This window comes from Anabrus simplex, chromosome 3 (genome assembly GCF_040414725.1).
Source record: "Anabrus simplex isolate iqAnaSimp1 chromosome 3, ASM4041472v1, whole genome shotgun sequence".
Taxonomy (NCBI): domain Eukaryota; kingdom Metazoa; phylum Arthropoda; class Insecta; order Orthoptera; family Tettigoniidae; genus Anabrus; species Anabrus simplex.
This window is the reverse complement of record NC_090267.1, coordinates 379761775-379783082: the sequence shown is the minus strand read 5'-3', so window position 1 is coordinate 379783082 and position 21308 is coordinate 379761775. Positions and strand designations below refer to the sequence as shown.

The 21308-nt window shown below is 43.4% G+C and overlaps 1 protein-coding gene and 1 pseudogene across 1 annotated transcript in view; one reads left to right on the top strand and one right to left on the bottom strand.

The window, feature by feature from the left end:
- The window catches only part of LOC136866397 (nucleolar protein 4), an 819316-nt gene that overhangs the window by 383395 nt on the left and 414613 nt on the right, over positions 1-21308 (bottom strand). The gene's annotated exons all lie outside the window — the stretch shown is intronic.
- Positions 17218-17336, top strand: LOC137499072 (5S ribosomal RNA; annotated as a pseudogene).

Sequence of the window (21308 nt, the reverse complement as noted above, 5' to 3'; positions counted from 1 at the left end):
AATTGTGGTGGAGGATAGTGTTATGTGTGTGGTGTGTGGGTTGCAGGGATGTTGGGGACAGCACGAACACCCAGCCCCCGGGCCACTGGAATTAACCAATGCAGGTTAAAATCCCCGACCCGGCCGGGAATCGAACCCGGGACCCTCTGAACCGAAGGCCAGTACGCTGACCATTCAGCCAACGAGTGGGACTATTGTAAACTGATCGGCCGTTTAACCGACTTGAAGTTTGTATTCATCTTAATTATGCTATTATTATTATTATTTTTGCTAGGGGCTTTACGTCGCGCCGACACAGATAGGTATTATGGCGACGATGGGATAGGAAAGGCCTAGGAGTTGGAAGGAAGCGGCCGTGGCCTTAATTAAGGTACAGCCCCAGCATTTGCCTGGTGTAAAAATGGGAAACCACGGAAAACCATTTACAGGGCTGCCGATAGTGGGATTCGAGCCTACTATCTCCCGGATGCAAGCTCACAGCCGCGCGCCTCTACGCGCACGGCCAACTCGCCCGGTACTATTATTTTTCTACGTTTCTGTGTAAAGATTGACATGAACATTAGGGGTTGTCTCCCTACCATACAACTCTTCCTATATAACCATACTGCGGGCTAGCAAAGACATATTGCTGCACAGTTAATTTTTAGTATGTCTACCTCTAATCCTGTTTTTATATTGTTACACAATGTTACTGTAACAATAATACATTAATGGCATTCCAAAGGAAGATGTTACAGAGTTACAGAGTGTATACGAATCTACTCCTTGTTTAAAACTTCTAGGCCTATTAACTTCACAGGTAGCATTTACTTCAAAGGGCACTAGTGAGATATAAAGCTCATCCGTCAGAGTTGTGACAGTGCGTTCGAGTAAGAAAAGATTTTACTCTCACAATAAATAAGAGGTCATCTCAAGGTAAATGATTTGATTAGTAGCCTTTGAGGCATAGATGTCTTTTAAGTCGATGCGCCTGCCGCCGTTCAAGGCGAGGAGCTTTTCGAAGTGTTCCTCCCAGCCAGCAAGTAATGCCGCCGCTCCTTGTAGTCCGTGGAACGCAAAATAATACCGTCAATGGCATGTGAGGAGTACACAAGTACTGTATATACACTGACCGCACGCACAGCATGTCTCTCAAGACATACATAGCTTTGCTGTGGTCAGCCGTTCCTCCTAAGACAACAGCATTCCTGCAAAGTCTTGTTTGCACTCGGCTATTTGACATACCTGCTTTGTGCTTGTAGGCAGTCGGTTCGAGGCCTAGTCCTTGTGCGTGCCGCTGCTGTAATACCGTAGTAGGGAGTCGGAACATGTCTGCTATTTCTTGCTACGAACTGCTGGCACTGTACCAAGCTTAATGTACCGACAATGTATGACAAGACAAGGAGACGATCGTAGTAGCCCGGGTTTACTGTGTACCTCAAGCATTCACTCTTCCAAAGGGAAGAGTGGAAGGTAAAGGATTTCACTATCCGTAACCTCAGCATTAATTGAGATGTAGTGGTTAGTTCTATGCCCGATCGCCTTTGTCCCTGTACTCAGTTCTGGTCTAGTCTGAGTGAACTTCAGAGTCATGTGCCTCTCTAGAGGTGAACAATTCGTTTCTAATTTCTTCGACCCCCTGGCAGGGAATAGAACTCGTCCTTCCGGGTGAGTTGGCGGTGGTGATTTTTGGTTTTACAGGAAGTACAACTAGGTAATCAGGTGCACATGGCCCTGCGGTTCACTCTACCTACACAGGTTAAATTACTGGGGCAAAGGCTAACCACTCTACCCCACCAAGTGCCGAGGTTAATGATAGTGGAAACCTTTGCCTCCAACAGCCTGCATGGCCTGTACGGAGATGACTTTGCCTTTTTTTTTTTTTTACAACTAGGTAATCATCCTCTCCGTACAAATTAAGTGAAAAAAAATGGAAATAAAAATAAAAACTATTATTCAACGGAGAAATCTGATAAAAATTTAAATAAATTAAGCCCAATCCCACACATACAATTCTTGTAATCGGCTAGTATGAGTTCGAGTGTTTCGTGCAGGCCGAGGTTCCGTCTTAGGCCAGAGAGATCGGCGCACTCTGTCAGGATGTGGGTCACGGTGAATTCGGCACCACACGAACACACTGCGGGATGTTCTCCCTTTAGGAGGTAAGAATGCGTAGATCTTCCATGACATATCGTCAGCCTTCACAAAACTACGGCCTCTCTCCGTGAAGGCCGAAAAGAGGACCGCCACACGACACTTGTCTTTTTAAATATTGCTCTCAGCTTGTTTAGAGTTCGGATAGCCATCCACTCCGATTCCCAGGACACCAAGAAGGTTAGACATAGCCGAGAACAAATATCCGTAACAGGTACGTTCATAGGTGTAGGTGGTAAAGTATAGCTCCTTTTGCGGCTTGATTCGCAAGTTCATTCCACGCAATCCCAGTTTTCACTATCTTCAATTCAACTGTTAAGACATGCCCCTAAATATTTTGTCTCGTTTTTGCGCTCTTTTCTCTGATCCCTGCATACCTTTATTACACTGTAATAAACCCTTGATTTTGAAGGACATTTTTACATCCCATTAAATGCTTTACAATTACCAAAGCGACTGCTATTTAGTCAGGTGTCTTGCAGACAATGGAATGCTACATGGCCAGTGTGACGACATCCTCAGCGTATTGCTTGGCTTTCGTGATCAGGTCCGCTACTTTTAATATCAAGCAGCTCCTCAGTCGGTCTCACGAGTTCAGTATTAAAATCCTTGGACTGGCCGGGAATGGAATCCGGGGCATTGGGTAAGAGACAAGCACTATACTCCTACACCGCGGTGCTGGCTACAGATGTAGTAGACTATATTTAAATATCTGTATAAAATGTCCGGCTCCGTGACTAACAGGGTCCCGGGCTCGATTCCCGGCCGGGTCAGGGATTTTAACTCTTAATTGATGTGTGTACCGTACCCAACATCAGAATTCATCACAAATGTGCAGGCCGCCTATGGTCATCGATTCGAAAGACCACCGAGCTCGATAGCTGCAGTCGCTTAAGTGCGGCCAGTATCCAGTATTCGGGAGATAGTAGGTTCGAACCCCACTGTCGGCAGCCCTGAAGATGGTTTTCCGTGGTTTCCCATTTTCACACCAGGCAAATGCTGGGGCTGTACCTTAATTAAGGCCACGGCCGCTTCCTTCCCACTCCTAGCTCTTCCCTGTCCCATCGTCACCATAAGTCCTATCTGTGTCCGTGCGACGTAAAGCAACTAGCAAAAAAAAAGATTCGAAAGACCTGTACTAGGCCTCATCGGAAGCCATTACTTTTGCTGTATAAAATGTTAATTTGTAGTCTACATTAGTGAAATACTGCATTTGAAAATATTTCGTATCTATAGGCAACTACTTTGCTATCTCCCGCTGAGCATGTGATTTTAAAAAGAGCTTTCTAACGAGATTTCACTCTGCAGTATTAGCGCGCCGACAGACAAACGTTGCTTCTGTTTATTAATGTTTATCTACAAACCAAGTTTAAAACAGTGAATAAAGGTACTACTTCGATAACGTAAATAAATATTGTGATAGTTTTTCTGTCCACAACTCAAGGCTTAACCCCCGAAGGTTGTTCAAGTCCAATGATTCTGATGTAACTGAGCGTGTAGATTAGTGTAGAGTAGAACAAATTGGAGTGCTGATCGTGTAGATTAGTGTAGAGTAGAACAAATTGGAGTGCAGATCGTGTAGATTAGTGTAGAGTAGAACAAATTGGAGTGCTGATCGTGTAGATTAGTGTAGAGTAGAACAAATTGGAGTGTTGATCGTGTAGATTAGTGTAGAGTAGAACAAATTGGAGTGCAGATCGTGTAGATTAGTGTAGAGTAGAACAAATTGGAGTGCTGATCGTGTAGATTAGTGTAGAGTAGAACAAATTGGAGTGCTGATTGTGTAGATTAGTGTAGAGTAGAACAAATTGGAGTGCAGATCGTGCAGATTAGTGTAGAGTAGAACAAATTGGAGTGAAGATCGTGTAGATTAGTGTAGAGTAGAACAAATTGGAGTGCTGATCGTGTAGATTAGTGTAGAGTAGAACAAATTGGAGTGCTGATTGTGTAGATTTGTGTAGAGTAGAACAAATTGGAGTGTTGATTGTGTAGATTAGTGTAGAGTAGAACAAATTGGAGTGCAGATCGTGCAGATTAGTGTAGAGTAGAACAAATTGGAGTGCAGATCGTGTAGATTAGCGTAGAGTAGAACAAATTGGAGTGCTGATCGTTATAGATTAAAGTTAAAGTAGAACAAAGTGGAGTGGTGGTTGTGGTAGTGGTGGTAATTATTGTTCTAAAAGAAAGTACACCTGGACAACCATCCTCGTCGTAACAGTAATCAGAGGTAGGGAAAAAATAAAAGGTCCAACTCCTTGGTTGAATTGTCAACTTAATGGCCTTCAATCCATGCCCATAATTAAATTCTAGAGGATTTTGAATCATTCCTCTACCTCAAGGCGGTTATTTGTAATAGTCTTAACACACATCTTCATTTAAACACGACATATCATATTAATAACCACCACAGAAACATGCGACAGTATATACATTCCTCGACATGGGGTTGGTGTTAGGATGGACCGAAAAACTAGGCTTAATCCACGTTGATGCCGATCTCAGATAATTGGGGAAAAGGCCAGGAAGAAAATGGAACAATGAATGGATCGGCAAAAGAAAGGCGAGAAAATGAAACATCCCTAGGCCTCATGAACATAATACTGGCAGGGTCGAAAGAGAACTAGAGTTGGCCAATTGACGTCAGATATAGGAAAGAGGCTAGTACAACTAAGTGGAAGCAATGCCACACTCAGCCATGATCCCCGTGGTCGCCAATTACATTCCTAATACGAGAGTCCCTTTATTTTGCCTGTTACGACAGGCAGAGGATACCGTGGATGATTTCTACCGCCTCCACCCACAGTGTAGAGGAGAACAATGAGAAGTATCGGCTCGGCGTGTCTGGTAATGAACTTGAGACAGGGTTGGAGGCTCAAGTAATAATTAACAATGAAGGAAAGCATGTCCGAGTGTAAGGCATCGCAGTTTTACAATATTGAAGAGGTTACGTTTTCTAACTGAGAGTAGTACGCCAGGCCACGAGGTGCTACTGGATATTTTCTCGTCCCCTTTCCACTAAGATCAAAGTCTACCACCACAGCACAGCAGAGCACAGCACAGCACTCCCCCGGCCTTGCCCGGCCCGTCTTATGTTCGTAATTCCGCTCTTTCCCCCTGGCTGCCACCCCCAACCCACTCCGCCCCCGTTACTTCGCTCGCCTGCTAGCACTCCCCCCGCCCTTCCTTCTGGCATTCTACTTGCCCCGCTCCATGCAGCTTTTTTTACCCCTTTTTTCCTCGACACTAATCCCTCCCTCACTGCCCTCCCCCTGCGCTACATCCACCTATAGGTCATACCCTGTTTCCCCTGCAGCTCTACCCTCTTGGTTCGCAATTTTCAAAAAGCACGAGAAAACAAAACAACATTATTGCGATTCCACCTCTGTACGTTAGTTGTGTAATTAGTTTCGAACCTGAGTTATCTTTCCAGAAATTTGAAGACATCGTTTACGAAAGTGGCTAGCGGAATCTTCAACGCTGTTATCATTATTTGTTTCTTTTGTTATTGGTTTTACGTCGCACCGACTCAGAGAGGCCTTATGACGACGATGAGATAGGACAGACTGGGATGGAAGCGACCGTGGCCTTAATTAAGGTATAGCTTGGTGTGAAAATGGGAAACCACGGAAAACTATCTCCAGGTCGCTACCGACAGTGGGGTTCGAACCCAGCATTTTCCGCATGTAATCTCAAAGCTACGTGACCTTAACCAAGTAGCCAACACGCTCGGTAAGCGTGGCAATAACCTCCAGCGTGACTGTCTCCCAGCTCACGGCCTACTGAAGCGCATGGTCTACGCAGACGATTCTTCAGTTTTTAGATCTGAGGTGGCACATCTGCCGATCAGCTCACGAGGCTGGGTGAATGTCATTTTACAATATATGACAATATTAAATCTCGACCACAGTATTATGTGAATTATGTGAATACCCCTAAATGCCATCGACCAAAATTCGGTTCGAAGCAACACCGTCTCTCAGAAAGTATTTTAATCAAAATTCTTTATTTAGACACACGTTTGTGTGTCATATTTAATGAACCAACAGTTGAACATTTCACAGTGCGTAATGCGAAGCAGCATGCTACAACGCATCGTAATGGTGCATCCACTCTTGTTTCAAATCAGCGTTTCTGTATCAATAATTGATACGCGATCATGATACAGTCGTCTTTTGACAAGGCTTCCCGATCTGTATCACGCATCTGTATTATCTATTTATTATTATCTATCTATTATCTGTATTATCTATGCGTATCTGTTAGTTTTCCTCACACCAGTCTTGTACCATCTGTTCAGTGTTGACTCTCCAGATACAGTTGGCCGCTGCCAGCTCTTCTAAGAGCCGCGATCGGATATTCCATTTTTTTACACGATTCGATAGGGCACCCACCGTCTTTTCGCGATTTCACCTATGAATATTTCTTTTTCAGCCGATTAGAATGGTGCGGTTCCTTTGAGTTCCTCAAAACGGCCAGTAACTTATCAACTGTTGAACATTTTCCATGGACTACGCCGAATCCATTTTTCTTCATGTCGAAAGATCCCCAAACAAAGGTTGATGCAAAACTAAACGAAGTCGGAAAAACGGTGAATAGGGAAGGGGCGAAGGGAAGAGTGACGGGGGCTCTGAGCATGCGCAGTATACGAGGCGATGATACGGATTGCTGATCGGGAAAACGCTTCATTCACACTGTCCGTATCTGTATCACGTATCTTACCTTTGATGCGACGGCAAAAGACCGACTCACGGAGGGAACATCCCCGATCCGACCATTGTATCATATCTGATACACGATCTTGATACAGAACTCTGTTTTCACAAGGCCGATCGTGATACAGATTGATACATATACGATGATTTTATACAAGTGTGGACGCACCTTTAAGGTGCATGCTCGTATCAGATCCGGCCCTTGACGGTGAATTACAGCCACCTTACAACCTACCAGTGTGAATTGGGGACGACGGAACCGAAGTTAAATCTCATATTGTTTCCACTCATTTTGCAAGACTGCTTTCCTTCATCGTTCCTCTTCGACCTTCCGTGAACAACTCTTGTTCCCTAGTGACACTATTTGGTTTGCGCTGTCTAGAGTCTCTTTCATTTTCATAGCTCTTACAATGCCTTCTTCAGAGGGTAGGACGTTATCCAGTTTCTCTATGATTACGTTCTTCATTCGGTTTGTGTCGTGTCTTGGTCCGTTATGTACAAGCTATCGGCGTTTGGAATGTATTGCAGTATTCTTCCTCAAGGCAACCGAAATTGTGATGATGGTGGTGACTGATTGTTGTTTTAAGGCGAACGTAACGTGGTCATAAGCATTTTCTAACGAATTAAAACATACATAAACATACGTAGGCCATCTAGAAATTAAGTTCCCTATTCCTTTTCTTGTAACGTAAACGCATTTAACCGGGAATCATGAGCACGCGCGACAGATCTATGACGTAGCAATCATGTACCGGTCGGACAAGATCCACCTGGTGTCAGTAGCGCAGCAGCAGTGGATCGTATTCTTTCTTCCGCCGCTTGCAAGGTTCGGTCTGTGATAAAGTTTCTGCGGAAATTGCGATGGGCCATTCAAAATAAGAGGTGTGGAATGCTCAGCGCAGGTGTTGTGCTGATCCATGGCCATGCTCGCCCACATACGGCTCGGCGCTCAGCAACTGCTGTGCAGGAGTTCGGCTGGGAGGTGTTTGATCATCCACCGTACAGTCCTGCTCTTGCTCCCAGTGATTTTCATTTTTCTTGCACCTCGGGAAGTCCCTGTCCGCCAGCGAGCATTTTCACACGGAAGAAGAGATTAAGACGAATGTCACACGTTGGTTCCATTCCCAGCCGGCAAATTTCTACGACACCGGCACACTAAAGTTGATCCCACGATACGACAAATGTCTCAATTCTGGTGGTGAATATGTCGAAAAATAACTCCAACATTGCTGTGTCGGATGCCAATGAAGTTTTTCATGCAACTATGTTGTCTTTATGAACGCCACATTATGATTGTCCTCAGCTTGTTGGAAGTTCAGATACCTAGCCACTCCTACCCCCAGGACGCCAGGATGGTTCAGTGAAGCTTATTGTGAGAACAAATCCCTACCAGACACATCCATAGGTCTAGGAGGTAAACTTACCACTTCTTTTGCAGCCTAATCTGCCAGTTCGTTTCCAGCTATCCCCACGTGGGTATTAAGCCACGTAAATATAATTCTGGTTCCAGCATCATACAAGCTAGTCAGCTGAAGTCGACTACGAAGAACGTAATTATAACTCAACAGTCGGCGGAAGTTTCATATCTTATTAAAAGTGACAAGAGGGGTTGACAACATAGTTGCCTTCCACTTAAAATAATATACACTGCATCATCTATCTTTGAGGAAATTGTCCTCAAGGTATGATATCGGACGTAGATGGTATGAGGTACCCAATTTCATATATGCATTGATATCAATGAAAACTGTCCGGTAAAGCCCATTGGAGAAGCTTTGTACAATCCAAACCTATTATAATTAGTCTGTAGTTCTATGGGTTGATTTTATCATCGTTTCTTCATAATTAAAACGAGCTTTATTAACGCCAGGTTTTAATAACTGTTATAATTACACGATGACTAAGCCAGTATGGCCACAATGCTAGGATGACTACTAATGAAACAAACCAGCCGTTCTGCGGTTGGGTGTTAAAAAAGAAATATAATAGCAACCTCTATCTGTTGAAAGAAGGACGAGGTGCTTCAAGTCGAAGTGTGCTCAATGCAACGATAATTGGCCTAAAACCTCAGAGGATTATACTGTATATGGAGAATTAAAGGTTTCAAAGGTGAGTTATTTCAAAACCAGAACATCTGATCCTAGATCACTTATATTTCACTTTCCGATCTATCTCCTGAATATACATTGGCGGAAAATGAAATCAAACACCAATACAAAAATTAGTTTAGAGGAATGCAATTTAGGCTAAGCAATTGTCTAGGTAACAAATTTATTTAATTAACGTTTCCAGGTCACAGGTTCAAATATACGCGAGAAGACATGTGACATGGTGGTACACTAATAAACGATGTAGTCACTAAGTTTCTGAATGCAAGCATGTAAACGTGCAGGCATTGTGTCGTACAAATGACGTATGGGATGGTGTTCCACGCATGTTGCACTTGATCAATCAAATCAGCAACGATTAATGCTGGTACTGGATGACGCTGGATTTGCCGTCCCATAATGTCCTATACGTGCTCAATGGGTGAAAGATCTGGTGATCTCGCAGGCTGAGGTAACTGGTCGAGACTTGTAGAGCACATTGGGTGACAGCAGTGGTATGAGAACGAGCATTATCCTGTTGGAAAACACCCCCTTGAATACTGGAAATAAATGGCAATACAACCGGTTCAGTAACCAGTTAGACGTACAAATCCGCTGACAGCGTTCTTAGGATAACGACTAGACTGCTCCTACTGTCAAAGGAAATCTCTCCCCGAACCATAATTCCTGGTGTATGTCTAGTGTGTCGACACCACAGACAGCTTGGTTCCAAGTGCTTGCCTGGCCTCCCTCCTTGTCAACCTGTGGCCGTCAATGACACCAAGACAGAAACGTCTCTAATCTGAGATCACAACAGATCTCCATTCAGCCCTCCAATGAGCTCTAGTTTGACATCACTGAGGTCGAGATGGCAGTGATTCGGAGTTAGAGGCTTGAACTCTACAGGACGCCTGGTTCGGAGCTGTCCCTCAAGTAATCGATTTCTTACTGTTCGTTGTGTTACTCTGGTGTCAACTGAAGTTCTAATGGCTGTTGCACATGTAGCATGATCCGCCATAGCTGTGCGTCGTATACGGCGGTTTTCCCTCCCCATAGCGGCCTGTGTGAGCCCGGACCCCTGTCTTCTTGAGACAGTACATTCCCGTGACAACTGTTACCAACACCGATTCGCTGTTGATAAATCCCTGCCAAGTTATGCTGCAATATCGCGGAAAGAATACCCACCTTCTCGTAGACCTATTACACGGCATCGTTCAAACTCAGTAAGCTGCTGATACTGTCTTATTCACCTCCTTAAAGTCATGTTTGACTCACGCCTTCCTCACAACGTCCACACTTGACGATAAGTAACGCTCGCGAAGTGTACAACGTGTACTGAAAGCAAAATTGCTTTGCAAGGTCATAGTGGAGCTACTAGCACCACTCTTCATCGACTAGCGCGCAAATTTGAACAGGCGGCATCTTTCATATGTGTAAATACTTCTCCCGAGTTTCGTTTATCTAGCACAACTCTTTCTTGGTGTTGGGATTTGATTTTTCGCCAGTGTTCTTACTTGTGATAGCTGAAGGCTGAAGTCCAAATAGGTTTATAACTCCCACCGTTTCACTGGATACTGCTCCCAGAATTTTCAAGGATCCAATTTCTCCGAAGGTCACTAGCCTCAGAAGTCAGAACATCTCTCCATTCCAGTTATTTAAATAGGCGGTGTCATTATTTTTACAGTTTATTGATATTTAATGAGTCTGTTTTATATTGTTTATACTAGACCTGGCCAGACAGCACTTCTCTGGCCACGCTCCTGCCTTGTGCACCAGGTGCAGTGCCGGCGAGGAGTGGATAGAAGCGCTCCACCCCCACCCCCACCCCCCACCTAACCCCATGGCGCTACAGCCCTTGAAGGACCTTGGCCTACCAAGCGACCGCTGCTCAGCCCGAAGGCCTACAGATTACGAGGTGTCGTGTGATCAGCACGACGAATCCTCTCGGCCGTTATTCTTGGCTTTCTAGACCGAGGCCGTTATCTCACCGTCAGATAGCTCCTCAATTCTAATCACGTAGGCTGAGTGGACCCCGTACCAGCCCTCAGGCCCAGGTAAAAATCCCTGACCTGGCCGGGAATCGAACCCGGAGCCTCCGGATAAGAGGCGGGCACGCTACCCCTACATCACGGGGCCGGCGTAGAAGCGTTCCGATACACTAAAATATCGATATTTCCTTCGATGTCCATGCTATCGATATTTATCAATTTTTTCAAAACCACATGATTCCTAATTATATTGAATTGCGTTAAATTTGGACTCACAACATTTTCAAGAGGAATAAAATAATTAAGAGAATGGAATATGTCGATCAAAACATTGTTTGTTGTATATGTACTGAACTTGACATGTTTAGAACATTGTTTACACACTGTAACACTTCACTGTATTTGTCAAGCACATCTAGGAGTACATTATTGGACTGTTAGAGGAGCCATTTACGCAAGTGAAAATAACTTTCACGAGAAAACACCAACGCAGGAATGTTTATGGGATGTAAATTTCAGTTCTACTCGCGAAGTAAAAATGTCTAGAACATGCAAAGGCCAACAGCAAGACACACAGATAACTGAATGGATAGCAAGCAATATAAGGATAAAGTCCTTGTTATCGGTTACTACCCTTTATCCGTAGCCTATTAAAATACTTCATGCCATTCTTCTAAGCTAATAGACTACTCATGAAATTTACTCTTAATTGTAATTTTGTACGCAGTGTTCGATTAATACCACAATTTTTTCGATATCGGTACTGTCATATTATAGTATCGATATCGCAAAATATTTAAACAAGATATCGATACTGAAAACTGAATATCGATAGAAAAGTATCGATATTTACTGATATTGATAATATCGCAACATACCTAGGTGTGGGGAGAGAGGAGATAAAGGTTTGCAGTTTGGCCGCGTGGGCGCAAATATGCGATGGCACCAAATTTACTATAAAAGGATAACCTATAAGGTACACAGGTGCGACAGGGAAACAGTTAATGGGGGCGTGGCAGTTCTTGTGAGAAATGACCTAAAACACATGGAACTCCCAGAACTCGTCAAGAGAGAAGCACGCGGCTTCCGCCTGCTCGTGCGAGGGACACTAAATAATGTCATCGCAGCATACTCCCCCCTCACCACCTCCACGAAAACAGTTCACACAGACGACTTTCAGGTAGGCCCTACTCCTAGGGCTGTCTATGACCAAATAAGGAAGCCACCACATTATATGAACACATTACAGCTCATGAATATGTGGTATCAGCACCCAAAGAGCCCAGATTTGTAGCACTGAGAAGGTAAGTATACGGTATAGGCCTACTAAGACATTGCTCTACTCAATCAATATCCTTCTACCGGGCGAGTTGGCCGTGCGGTTAGAGTCGCGCAGCTGTGAGCTTGCATCCGATTCCTTCCCACTCCTAGGCCTTCCCTATCCCATCGTCACCATAAGACCTATCTGTGTCGGTGCGACGTAAAGCAAATATATATATATATATATATATATATATATATATATATACCTTCTATAATACAGCATGAAGGTGATCTATGACCTAGGATCAAGACACCAGCAGTACTATTGAATCCCAGAGGGATATAAACTAAATCTCAAACAAAGGTTAAATTACAAGACCGACAAATGGGATCACTTCGAAAAGAAAATAGATATGTTGCTACAGGGAGTGGAAAACGCCACCCCTGAAAGTTCTGGTGAGATAGATGAGACAGTTAAAACTCTCGTTAAAGCAATACAGGATGCAATAAATGCGAGCGCACCGACCTATTCTAGAAAAGAGCAATCAAAATTCCAGATGCCATAAAGCCGACTATAGGCGAAATAGACATAGGGACAGCTGGACTATTTACCACTACGATTTCGATAGGGAAATGAAGAATCAGCTTAACACCGAAATACATTGCAAGAACACAGGTCAAGCGAATGGAGCAAACAGCTAAGAACATTCGACACGAACACTAGTCCAGTGTGGACACTAGCGAGATATTTCACACGTGAAACACACGGAATCCAAATCACTAAGGGACCAAATGGCCTAGTATTCGAGACCCTTGAGAAGGCTGAAGTCACAGCCTTTCATCCCGAATGATGAGCCGTCGGATCCAGAATCCACCAGGCGAGCAGAGTCGAAGGTCGAGGAGTTTCTCGCCAGTGCACCTAGGCCAGAGGTTAAGACGACTAAGATCCATGAAGTCAAATTAATAATTGATCAATTTAGTCCCAAAAAGGTCCCCGGCCCGGATGAACTCCAGAACGTCGTACTAAAGAAATTACAAAGGAAATTTCTTGCAATAATCACTAACGCCATGCTCAGGTTGCAATATTACACCGAGCAATGGAAAATAACGAAAATTACTGGTATTCGTGAAACTAGGAAAAGACAAATTAGACCCCAACAACTATTGTCCAATCAGCCTTCTAGACGCCATTACCAAGGTGTTTGAATAAATACTGACGAAAAGGCTCGTAGTTCACATTAAAGAGCTGTGTAACACATGTGGACTTGTAGGATGCTAATAAATTTATTATTTAATCACGTATTTATTAGCATCCTATAAGTATAGTAATCTTCAATACGGAACCATAACGATATTTATTACATGTGGACTTATCAAAATAATATTTTTATAACTGAAAATTTATTACGTACATCAAACAATATTATAATTTAGTTTTTCAATTAATTCACTTAATAAAGTGTAATACTTCGGCTAAATCCGCAGTAGTATAGGTAATTTTGAAGCCTGGTACGGCTAATTCAGTAATAGTCTGTGAATTTATTTCCAATAACACCTGAAAGCAATAATAAATATTGTAGTGCTTACGTTAAAGAAACCTGTCATCCGAACACAATAAACAGTATACGTACCGACGTTTCTTGATGCTACCACCCAAGGGATCTACTGTGCAATTTACAACCTATACCACCAGAGCACAAGGCGTTTTTTCTAAAATGCTATTTGTTCGGGGCGTCGACCCATGTGGATCTTTTTCCCCTACTGGCACCATATTGTTTGAGCCTGCGTGCAAATGGTGGTAGTGTGGAATGTTGTGAGGAAAGGAAAATTAAGGATGTCACAAACACCCAGTCCCCAGGCCAGGGATATTAATCAATACAATTAAAAACCCCTGACCTGGCTGGGAATCGAACCCGGTGTCGCCGGGTGACAGGCGGACGTGTTGTTCCCCACACCATGGGGCCGGACACAAGGCGGTTAGAGGACGTAATAAGCTCTTCACGCTGGGGGTAAATTCACAGTAAATTTATATTTCACTTACTGCGAAATTAGCCTCCCCCGTTTATTTGAAAAGGAAGCGAAAACGCACTGATAGTTATCGAAGCAGTGTAAAAGAACCATCTGAGACATAAACGAGTTCCGATCAAGAAAGCGCTTCACTTGGAATCTCATAAACGTGTTCATTCCTGCAGTGAGTTAAGTGCGAGCCATCAGGTAGAGAATGAATCGATGGAGTGTAGTGCACCCTTTGGAGATCAGACTTCCGCCGCCGTTCCCTCGTTCCATTCTTTCATAGTTATTCAAAGCATTGTCCGTGACAAAGGTGAGTAAGTGGTAGGGCCCACATAAGAGGTCTCCTTGCAGAGTTAAGACTCAAGAGTCAGCCGTAACACGCAGAGCACACCTGACTTTGTAATTCTACAGAGTGGCACTATTCTAAATGTCACAGACCCTTTATGACTGCCCTTCAGCCGATAATGTGAACTCTGTTACAGTTGAAGGTAATAAGGTTGCATCGTCAATTTCTTTCTTCGATTGGGGCAATTTCTTTTTGACGTGGCAACGTCAATAAAATCAGGCTACATACATTCGAACCTTAGTGTAACAAACTTATGTTGTCATGTTTATGCTTACAGCTCCAGAACTACAGATCCGATCCGAATGGCTGAGCTAACGTTTGCTTAAATGTGCAACATGAGAAAAAATACAACACTCGGTAATTAATTCCGTGTGGCTATTGTTAACCGGGTGCAGCACTTGTAAGACAGACACTCCGATGAGAGTGGGCGGCATCTGCCATGTGTAGGTAACTGCATGTTATTATGGTGGAGTTGCAGGGATGTTGGGGATAGCAAAGTCCCAGTCCCCGAGCCAAGGGAATTAACCATTCAAGGTTAAAATCTACGACCCGGCCGGGAATCGAACCCGGGACCCTCTGGACCAAAGTCCAGAACGTTAACCATTTAGCCATGGAGCCGGACACAACACCCGCTGAACCTCAGTTAAATACACGGAGCGGGGGAAGAAGGAAAGGGCACTTTAAAGGAGCTCATGAAGGATAATTAAACCTTCAAGTAGACTGTAGCATTTCCAAAGGCATTTAGTTTCAGAGATGACTCTTCAGATCTTATTATTAAGTACTATAACTGGCACATCACCATGTTATAATTTAGCCTGCGCTTTTAGAAAACCAACTTAATTTGCATCTGTAGATTCAGAAGGTACATAGGCAGTAATTCATTCTGTTCCAATGACTTGATCGTCGAAATCATTCAGGGTTGTAATGTAGGATACATAATTTCTAAATACACACGTATACCGGGTGACCCGAGAGGAAAGGGCAATATTCTGGTATGTGATAGTACTGGTCATGTGATCACTTAGACTCTCATAAATGTGTTCATTCCTGTAGTGAGTTAAGTGTGAACCATCAGGTAGAGAATGAATCGATGGAGTGTAGTGCACCCTTTGGAGATCAGACTTCCGCCGTCGTTTCCTCGTTCCATTCTTTCATAGTTATTCAAAGTATTGTCATAGGAACATGCGGTCAATATGAGACGGTTGTAGAGATAGCCCTGTTTGAATGTAAAAATTGATAACCGGGGGAAATAAGCTTACTGTTGTCTTGTAACAATGATTTCGTAATAAATTCTCGAACATCCCACAATTGATCGCAATGCATTTGTCAACTCGCTGAAGATTATAACGGTTTGCCCGTCGAAGATCATCGTGACATTCCCGTACGCCAGCAAAAGCATCCATTATGTGAGCGAGCAGTTCGTCTCATGTATTAACGTTTCCCATGTAGAATTCACTCTTCACCCAGTCCCATAAACAATAATCTAAGGGGTTGATGTCTGGAGATCTGGGTGGCCAGAGAATGATACTAGCACACATACGAAGAGAAATAAAACAATACATTTAATTTAACAGGTTATCAATGTTTGTATTCAAATAGGGCTATCTTGACAACTGTCTTATTTTGACCCCATATTCATATGAACGTTTATCACAATGGCCAGTACTATCACATCCTAGAATATTATTATAAATACTAACAGTTCAGTTCAGTTAATTTCGGCTATGGTAATTTTATTAACAAATGAGTGGCTCAGTGGAAGAACTACGCATCCCAGCCTACAGTTGATTTTTAGTTATATGCGTAATAAGTATCCTAGCACTATCTTCTAGCAAACATCAGTAGCTAGTTAGACGGTGCAAGCGGGTTTCTTTGATAGAAAACTTTTCAATGTTGCTGTACGCGAATGGAAGGACTCCCCATCCCAACACCAGTCACGTGACCACGTACAGGGTGGTCGCAAACAACGTGGACCGAGTACATGAGCGTTAGTCATAGTGATAAGTAATTTGAAATATTTAAGTCGATATCTCGCGCCGTTGTCATTTTATCAGCTGCTCAAGTTGGCCAATCTGATCGCTAAGGGTTTTACGAGGCGGTGTTGCTAAATCTACAAGTGGCTTGGTCGGGCTTGAGAACCATGCCGAGAAATAAGCGTCAAACACTAACACATCGTAGGTTTCAGCCAGTGCCACCGTAGTGTGCTTGCTATGGGTTGAGCCTATAAGCAGGGAAGTCCTTGTTCAAGTCCCTCTCCTGGATAAGTTCATTTGTTCTATTGGCGCTCTCAAGCCGGTCATAAGCCACGTGCAGATTTTGCAACACCGCCTCGCAAAGCCCATCTGAAATCGCCTGCGAAGTGATCTGATTGGTTAACTTCAACAGCTGATAATCTAACGCTCATGTATCCGGTTCACCTTGTTTCCGACCATTCTGTATAAAGAGAGACCGTGAGTTTGTGGCTATGTAACGGGTAACCTCAGAAACTATCGGATCGATTTTGAAATATCTTTCACCGTTTGAAAGATAATATCTTTCCAGGTAACACAGGCTATGTATCATCCAGAAATATCAAATGGTTCCCGCGAGAACCGTGATTTAAGGAAAAAATGGCAGCAGTAATAAATCTCAAAGTTTGCACATTTGCATGTCTGTGTTTTTTCACGTAAATACTACTTGACAGCCATACCATGTTGGATACACCGGTTTTCGTCCGATCACCGCAGTTAAGCAACATTGGACGTGGTCAGTACTTGGATGGATGACCGCTTAGGAACACCACGTGCCGTTGGCTCGATTCCCTTGTCCGGCCACGCGGTGTAGGGGGCAATGTGTCTGCCTGCCACCCGGAGGCCCCGGGTTCGATTCGCGGTCCGGTCAGGGGTTTTTCATTGTAATGATTAATTCACGTGACCTGGGGACTGGGTGTTTTGTCGTCCTTAACATTCGTTTCCTCACATTCAACACACTACACTTCCGCCGTTACATAATACACGCAGTTTCCTCACATATGGTGCCATTAGGAGCAAAAGATCTACATAGGTCGACGCCCCGAACAAATAGTATTTTCACATGACTGATGGAGCTCAAATTTGGCAAGCTTATAGCTGATACCTGTTTTAACATATAGGCTACTTACTAATACAGTATCTTTTAAGGGGCAATGTAGCGAAATAAAATGTGGAGTAAGTCAGAGAAAAATGTACGCTTGGGACCCTTAAAACTGAATATGTTGCCTAAATGGTTAGTCCTATCGATTAATGGAGAGCACCAAGTGTACCTGAAATTCGATTTTCCAGGAAAACGATTATATGGATTTTCTTCGTATCTCTATTAGTTTTCGAGGAAAACATGCGTTGCTGTGTTTTGGCGCATGCTTTATCCTTGGCCTCTTTGCCTTGGTCTCTTCGACGTAAAAACTACTTGACGGATCGTGCTTTTAAGTCCGGCTCCATGGCTAAATGGTTAGCGTGCTGGCCTTTGGTTAGAGGGGTCCCGATTTCGATTCCCGACAGGGTCGGGAAATTTAACCATAATTGGTTAGTTTCGCTGGCACGGGGGCTGGCTGTATGTGTCGTCTTCATCATCATTTCATCCTCATCACGACCCTTGGTCGCCTATGGGAGTCAAATCAAAAGACCTGTATCTGGCGAGTCGAACTTGTCCTCGGACACTCCCGGCACTAAAAGCCATACGCCATTTCATTTTCCTTTGTTTAACACACAGGCTATTTACTGTTGCCATTGATGCTTTCACGGCCCGTACTTACAGACATGATACTGTATAGGCTTTTGGACTTATACCGTGTCAAGAAAATAAGGTGAAATTCTTTACGTTTCGCAGAGAACTGTGCTCTGCGTCATCAGAAGAAAATCTCGACTGTGCACGAGAAATGCTTCTTAAACAATGAGCTTTGAAATTTAGACGTTATAATATAAGTGGAAATGGTACGTTCATTCATCACCAGATGGCCCCCCTGACGTGGCAAAGCGCTAGCGTTCGAAGCGGAAGCTGACTGAACCATCAGAATCAGTCTAAGAGGGTTACATAACATGTGAACGTAACATATGACATTGACAGGTGTATGACATTGACACAAGACTGGAATGAAACATCTGGCGATGAGGAACGTACGAATTGTTTAAGAAGCCTTTCTCGTAGACAGTCGAGATTTTCGTCTGATGACGCAGAGCACAGTTCTCTGTGAAACGTAAAGAATTCCACCACATTTTGTTGACACGGTATAAGCCCAAAAGCCTATGCAGTATCAGGCTATTTACTGTTACACTTTATCTTAAGGGGGCTCTGCAGGGAAATAAAATATAAAGCACCTCATAGAAAAATGTACAAGTGAATACCCTGCCCACAACGGTTAGTCCTATTAAATAAAGGAGACAGTGAGTGTACTTAAAATTTCATTTCCTAAAAAAACGTTTCGAAGCATTTTCTTCGAAATTCTTTTTTAAAAAAATGCTTCCCTGTGTTTTACTATCACAGTCCCCTTAAGCGGGCCATGTAGCGAAAGAAAATGTGGAGTAAGTCAGAGGATGGTGAATGTTCACATTCATTCTCCTGGAGTTTTTCTATACAATGAACATATCCACAGCAAACACACTGAAACAGCACAATGGAAATGCACAACCGGAAGAGAAAGTGCTTTGCTTTTCCTTTGCTACGCTTAATACCATTGTTTCAATGTTCATGTTTCAACATTTTAATCACAAATTGTGTTTAGCGAAATTGACTTTTTTTCGCTTCCTCACGGTAGGCCTACTGAGTGTGTCGAGGTACTTGACAAAACTCGTATTCCTCGATATGTACATCTCTTTTAAGGTAAACTCTCATAGAAATAAGCTGTATGTACCCATTTTTAAACTCACCCTACCAGCCCTTCTGATCATTTAAATCTTTGGCAGTACCGGAATCGAACCCGCTCCCCCAAGGACGGTAGATAATATTATAAACCGTTACGTTACGTAGGTGGATCGGGCACTGTTTATGAGGCAGTAGAGTCATTATCTCTCTCGTGTACTTTTGGTAATGACGTAACGTAAACATTCAGAAAAAAATCGCTATGTAATATTGATTATCCTGTTCACCCTAGTTTTAACAAGTATGGACACTGGACTCACAAAATAAAGAACCCAAAATCATTCTCTTCATAAAATGAAATCATTCTGAAATAAAAGTAAACCAGTGGTCTGATTCAGGAAGATAGGATCATTTTGGGATTCTCTTCAGTGAAGCAGCTCTCTGCTGTTCCCCCCTCGGTCGGCTGGCATGAGTGGACATGCCGCCAGGCTGGCGAAGCGAGGGCTTGAACCCCGCCCATCGATCCTGCAGTAGTGAGCAAGGGAGAGGGAGCTGGAGGGAGGAATCAGAAGGGTCCTACAGGAAGGAAGGACTGCTCCCCCCTAGCAGAACACCAAAAGAAATGAAAGGAGCTCACGAGAAGGGAAACGAATTGGAAGGGGACTACAGCCTTGTCAGCCAGAAAGTGGCATTTGAATTGCGCGCTATTTATCCTGGACGTCTTGTGAATGTACTTCTAATGTCTTCTTTGTTATAAATGCGTCGCTGTAAGGATTAGTTATAAAGCAATCTTCCGTTCCCGTTCTTTTTTTTAAGGGTCGCAATAGTAATCAGGGTAAGGATACCCTCCAGATAGAATATATTGCTGGCATTCGTATTATCTCAAAAGGACTCTGAGAAGTGAAGAAGATATTTTAATGATCCTTATTTTTATAGCTATTCTAGCTACAGTCTTCATGGACATCACAAAACTAAATACAAATGTAGATTAGTTGTTGGAATTGGACTATTTAAATGTATTTATCCACCTCACATAAATATCATCATCATCATCATCATCATCATCATCATCATCATCTGTTTACCCTCCAGGGTCGACTTTTCCCTCGGACACAGCGAGGAATCCCACCTCTACCGCCTCAAGGGTAGTGTCCTGGAGCTTCAGACTCTTGGTCTGGGATACAACTGGGGAGAATAACCAGTACCTCGCCCAGGCAGCCTCACCTGCTATGCTGAACAGGGGCCTTGGTGGGGGATGGGAAGATTGGAAGGGATAGGCAAAGAAGAGGGAAGGAAGCGGCCGTGGCCTTATGTGAGGTACCATCCCGACATTCGCCTGGAGGAGAAGTGGGAAACCACGGAAAACCACTTCCAGGATGGCTGAGGTGGGAATCGAACCCACCTCTACTCAGTTGACCTCCAGAGGCTGAGTGGACCCTGTTCCAGCCCTCATACCACTTTTCAAATTTCGTGGCAGAGCCGGGAATCGAACCCGGGCTTCCGGGGGTGGCAGTTAATCACACTAACCACTGCACCACAGAGGCGGCCCACATAAATATCACCGGCATATTTTCACGGAAAAGTTCCAATAAGAAGAAAATATTTAATTAACAAACAAAATAAAGTGAAACAAACTGAAAACTACCTATATTTTTTCGCACTAAACCGTTGTAGTCTGACGATTAGGACACCGCTTTCAAGCAAACTGCAGACAGTTCGTCCAGGGATACTACTACTACTACTACTACTACTACTATTAATAATAATAATAATAATAATAATAATAATAATAATAATAATACCATCAGTTTAATCCATTAATTGCCATATAATTCAAAAGACACGGACATTCCTTTGTCTTGAAAAGGGGTTCTCTAGCGTCAGTAGGTCTACGATATCATCTTCAGGGTTCATCGAGGAAAACAGTGGCAAACTACCCCACTTCTCATCTTGA